The 5846-nt window shown below is 41.2% G+C and overlaps 1 long non-coding RNA gene across 1 annotated transcript; it reads right to left on the bottom strand.

Annotated features, from left to right (window-relative positions):
* Positions 1–396: 396 nt before the first annotated feature.
* LOC144150155 (uncharacterized) lies at positions 397–5846 on the bottom strand. Its single transcript, XR_013318440.1, has 5 exons — positions 5715–5846; positions 4399–4567; positions 4060–4205; positions 3851–3973; positions 397–2794 (listed from the first exon to the last, which is right to left on the bottom strand). It is a non-coding gene; the product is annotated as an uncharacterized LOC144150155 (long non-coding RNA).

The raw sequence follows: 5846 nt of genomic DNA, 5'->3' as shown, positions 1-5846 counted from the left end.
GCAAGAACAACGTGCTACTTGGTCGAATCTGGTACCGGTAGATGCCTCGTACGTTCACAGACACATTGGTACCAATTACACCTCGGTAACTATTGATTAGCGTTGAGATAATTAGCATAAAAGCAAGAGCCGATGTGAGCGCGTCCTCTTCGGCGTTCACAACGCAGCGGAAAGAAACTTTTAGGATATATAAGAAAGTGAATAAACGTATTGCAAAACACGGAAACATGAAACTTTCAAAGACGGAGAAGCAAGTCTAACTGCAGCAGTTATCAATGTCAGTCGTGTGAACCAACGCTATTTACGATAGAACCTCCAAAGTGCACTCTTAATCTGGTTCCACGTAAGATCCACTTAGTAACTGGAACTTTTTTGCAAAAAAGTTCCAGTTATATATTTGGAACCGTGTTCCACATATCCTGAAAATTAAGTGGAACAGTGCACCATATATTTTTGCCACTAAATTATGTGGATCGGTGTTCCAAATAAAAGTATGCGGATCACTGTTCCAAATAAAAGGGTAGTTTAAGTTACTGGAACATTGATCCATGTAAAATGAATATGGAATTTATCCGGTGCGCCGTTCCAGGCACCTTCAGGCCAGCTGTTTATATAAAACGGTGTTCCTATAGACATTGGGAAGCTGTCTATGGGACTCCACTTTTCCAATATTTCTGCTTTCCTGTCGGTATACACCGAGGTCATATGCCAGGCTGGCGGATGCATTGGTATCAGCACGAAACCGCAAGCACCATTTTAACACAGCCTTGATATATGACCCGCAGTGATACCAACAATTGGAAAGCAGAAACCACCGCAGCAGTGTGGTCCCTGACAGTTCCCAACAGTTGCCTATCGGAGCACAGTTCTATATAAAAGTTGGTCTGAGGCACCTAGAGCGGCACACAGTCTTTGGCTTCGCCCGCAGAATCCTGTGCTGGGTTTCAGCTGCATGCAAAAGAAACAATATACTTGCATTAAAATACGCACGATACCAACTATTATGACTCATACACTGCTTTTCAACATACTATACAACTTTATTGGGCGCTAGTATGATACATTTCAGATTTGAATAGCTGTCTATTTTAAATTGCACAGAAAATGACCAACGTACAAGGAATAAATACGATAACGATAACACTAGGCTCCAAGTGGCATTTTCACATATTCACCTTTACTCAAAAACATGGTTAATAAAGACGGTATTAGGGGCAACTGCTTCACAAATAAATAGACGTGTGCGTCTACCGTGGCACTGACACAGACATTATACAAGAGTGAGCATCAAATATGCTGTCTTATCAGATAAACCAAGGTAATTCAAAGGCGGAATGACTCATTGCGCTTGCCATACTATGTTTACGCATAACTGTTTGGGAAAATGCAGTTTGCCATTAAATTGTAAGGAAAGGCCTAAAAACAAGCTATACACGGTTGTATTATCACAAATCTACAGCAGTGCAGTGCAAGAGTTTAGGAAAACAACGCTCGAGCCAAGATTAACGATAAAACATTTTGACACGAGAGGTCACATGTGGCAGTATGCCATTATTAAAACATGATTATTAAAGATAGTAGTTTCCTGACACCAGACGTAAGTGTAACATAAAGCTATTTGTAGGCAAAATAGACTTTATGAGCGTCCTGAAAAGGCCTTTGACTTAAGGCACGTTACTTGCCCAAACAATTTGTAGTTGTTTAAAATAATTCATCCCAAGAAATCTCTCAAAACCCAGCGTGAATCTTATATAATTTTGCAAACCAGGTAGCTGGAAGCATGTTACACATATTAAAATTTAACATGCAAACTAATTATATACGTAATCAATTCAAGCGGGAACAAGTCAGACATCCTTAAGAAGCAAACAAGCCAGCGTTGAATCATACGAGTGACCAGTTTTACAAAACAGACTTGAAAGCATTTTTTCCAGCCTCAACATTTTACCTCAGGTGAAATTCACAGTTGCGTGCTATAAAAAACCCTCCCGTCTTGCTATCAGTGTAATTGTGACCAAAGCCCTGCTTCTGCCAAGCAAGAAATGCAGCTTTGTTCAAAGAAGAAAACTTGTTCGAGCCAAATACGCACATTTTCAATTCTTCTAGGTCATGGGTGTCAGCTCACATCCGGTACTAAAATTTATCAATGAAGGCGGAAGCCATCTGCGTAAATAATCACTGTCACTTTTGCATCAGCAGCAGCACAGTTACGAAAAAATATCTCATGAGCTACACTTGAATAATAAGGACGTTACAATGCGGTACCATGAACTACATTAACACCCACTATAGATTCAAAGGCAGCCTGCGCATTGTGCCAATGATGAAAAATAAGGCACAACTTCAGTGTTCAGTTGACATGAAACTTGCAAGTGCCAGTAACTTAAACCTCTTCATCTGATTTCACCCCCTTCAAGCCTTTCATCTGACATTCTTCATGCCTTTCAAGAGATACTTTAACCTCTACCAATAATTTAAAATCCCAAGTAGAGCTGAACACTTCAAGTATTCCAACAGAGACTACAACTTAAATGACACCAGGCCACTGTCAAACTTCTCATGCTTTCCAAGAACTCCCTGCAAAAGTCCCAAGAACTCTCCAAAGGCACACAACCATATGAACATCATGACAAGATGAAAAAGATGACATATGCGGCGAAGAGGATGACCACATCCTGAAGTAACAATGCAGGCGGCGAATCCGTGATGTGTTTCTTGCGGGCAATAGTGATGCCGCCAGTCCCTTCTCTCAGAATAACCGGGCTCGAGAAGACTTACTGCTCACCTCATGTACCTTCAAGGAAACAAGAAAATTTTGTTACATGGTTGCTTTAAATGAGTGAGTTGCTTAGTCCCTTTCATAACACCGTAATTGATTTAAAAACAGTGATTTCTTGGTTTTTTTCTGGGAGTGCTGCTAAAGGTGACAGTGCGCTAAACAATATCACCACAGAGAATCAATGAAATTGCCCTGATTCTGGAAAGTATCCAACTTTGCTGCCTCGGTATCCTGAATATAAGTTTTTTTTTATCCTTGAGAGGTTTCGTTTATTATTCAAATAATAATTACTATAATCACCTTTCGGCATTATATTTTACACACCTTCTCTCTGCAAAAAATGTTCTCTGTACTGTATAATGTGCTCCCTAGAATGCTGTAGTGAGGCTGGCTTATTATAACTTACAGCTAAACGATGTTTCTACCACAAAGAAATAAATGGCCAGTCATAGAAAATCCTAAATATCGCACTGTGGCAGAAATTTTTTGTGGAATTAGTTCGACATAAAATATTTCCCTCTCGATATGTATTACCTCCATGGTTCGTAGTGGTATGAGGCAGAAGTTGAGCTGACTAATGCTGAACATATAGGCTGTTGCACAATTTTCTTATAAATCGCAACTATAGCACATTTTCTTGCAAGCGTCACTTTCTGTGCTCTAAACAATTCCCTTAAAAAAATTACCCCTTATTTAACCACCTGTCAAAATCCAATGCAAGCATTACTCATGCTACGCCTGTATTTGGGAGTATTATTGGTGCTACGGGCGTATTAAAAGCGGGAAATTTAAATCGTCAGTTGCCACCGTATTGTTGTAGCAGCAACCACGTTGGGCGTGTCCATGGTGCTGGAAAATCACAGCAACAACTCTCAAGGTGTAAAAGCTAAATATTTACAAAACTAAAATACAAAATAGTGTTTTTTTTGGCCACTGTTGGAGCATCCGTAATAGGCGGAATGTGAACACAATGGCCAATATTGGCGTTCACGATAACTTCTTAACAGTGAGATTTTATTAGGACGAACAGACCCAGAAATTGAGTCTCGCAAAAACAAAATGCCAGCTTACCCAACCAAAATTAAGACCCGGGTGTTTCTGCCAGGGCCGTCTCAAAGTGCACTTCCAGGAACGTTTCGCTAACGTGTTCCGAAAAGCTCCTACTGTCACCTTGAGCCACAGGCCAAGCTGTCACTGAAAAGAAGTTTCAGACCATTAGTTATAAAGAAACTACCTAAAAACACGCCATGAAAGACCCAAAAATGGCAGTGCGTACTTACTTGTAGAATGCAATGAATTCATCCCGTGCAAGAGCTTTAATGTGTTGCCTTCTGATGATACACTTCCAAGAAGGGCTCCAAATACAATTAAAATGGCCATATGCATTCCTTGTACCGCTGTTTTAGGTCCATCTTCGCCCTATTGCCTAGAAAATAAACAGTACAAAAATATCAGAGAATAAATTTATGCCTTGCTTTACCCAGGGAGCACGAGAAAATATTGAACAATGTTTGATTCGTTCCACGAAAGTAGAATGTCTTTTTTACAGCAGAAGCCCTGGTAATCTTCTTGCAGAACAATTTGAGATATGAAAATATTTGAACATACTTTAAGCTCACCTGTCCTTAATCTATGCGAACTGGTGAATATCTGCACAATATGCACGACTCAAAAAGTACTCTTTTGTGGCTTATGAGCTCCACAAGGCATTCACAATCCGCCACACTCTCCCCGACGACCCTTCAGCATGCCAAAGATGTCTTCAGCCAGTGAATGCCACAGCCATGACTTCGCAGGAGCATGTAAAGAAAGGAAATAATTTGTTTTCATTTTTTTTGCAGAGGAACAAAAACAGTTGTCGCAACCTATCAGTGGAGGGCCAAATGTCTCCACAGTCAGCCATATACTCTTTCTGAACAGGTCATAGAGTATGAATACAGAATGTAGCAATCTGCTTTTGCAGTATAATTTCTACGTTCAAAGGAGAACAGAAATGGATTAATGTTTGGTGCACATCATGACGCAACAACTTTGCACCCGAACGTTTTGAAAATTATGCCAACTCTCGAGCTGCCACTGACATTGATAGCATAAAATGGCAGGAATGGATTATTTTTAAACTTACTTTGTGACGCTAAAACTTCTAATAATCCACACGTGAGTTTTATGGGTAATTATTCTGAGGTCTCCGGTTACCACTGACATTGACAGCATAGAAACGGCACCACACTTTCTGCGTGTTTCCACATGCCTTCCCCTCCACAAAAGGAACGTTTTGTTACTACGCTACTGCTCAGACAACCACTTCTTCTTGCATTTCACTACACGTCAGGGAGCCAACTAACGTTGACTAGTGTAAATAGACCATCTGAATTCATTGAAGGCATTGGAAGAAACAAGGAACAACTACACACACAGCACAGATAAACGTAATTAGTGCTGCCGCCAACGCCTTGAACGCGCATCAACATTAGGCGGAATAGCGTGATTAGCACAGTAAATTTATGGCTCTCAGAAGACCAACACAACGCAATTAACACGGAAGTTTGAAAATACCGATAAGTCTGAAGACAGACGCTCCGACAAACATGTTGTGCAGTGTGTGCGCGTGAGACAATAGCGTGCGACTAACCCGAGAAGATTCAGTACCGCTGACAGGTACAGCAACCGTCAATATACAACTAAGCAACAGGACACCATAAGGGGACATGCAGACTCGAGAAATGCGCGCACCAGCCACTTTCTAAATAGCACTAGCTAACGTACGCAGTCAGAAATGTCAAGCCGACTCCGACCAACAAACACACACGCTGAAATAACGGCCGCAAACGTTTCTCGCATCGAACAGGCAGCGGAGCGGCACGTTTATCGGACGCAGTGATGAACAAGTCAAAGAACAACAACCGTTACCAGAACATAAATAAGCAGCACTGACCTTTTTTGCGCCTCCCGGCAGAACTTCACTTCGTCGAACAATAAATACAGCCCAAGGACATGAAGAAATCCGCTGTTTCACGCCACAACCAAACGGGTAACCGTTCCCGCCAGTCTGACCGACAGTTCATTT

The sequence above is a fragment of the Haemaphysalis longicornis genome, unplaced genomic scaffold (genome assembly GCF_048455015.1).
Source record: "Haemaphysalis longicornis isolate Haplotype H1 unplaced genomic scaffold, Haemaphysalis longicornis Haplotype H1 scaffold_8, whole genome shotgun sequence".
Classification (NCBI taxonomy): domain Eukaryota; kingdom Metazoa; phylum Arthropoda; class Arachnida; order Ixodida; family Ixodidae; genus Haemaphysalis; species Haemaphysalis longicornis.
The sequence above is the reverse complement of the archived record's forward strand: the minus strand, read 5'-3'. Positions and strand labels throughout refer to the sequence as shown.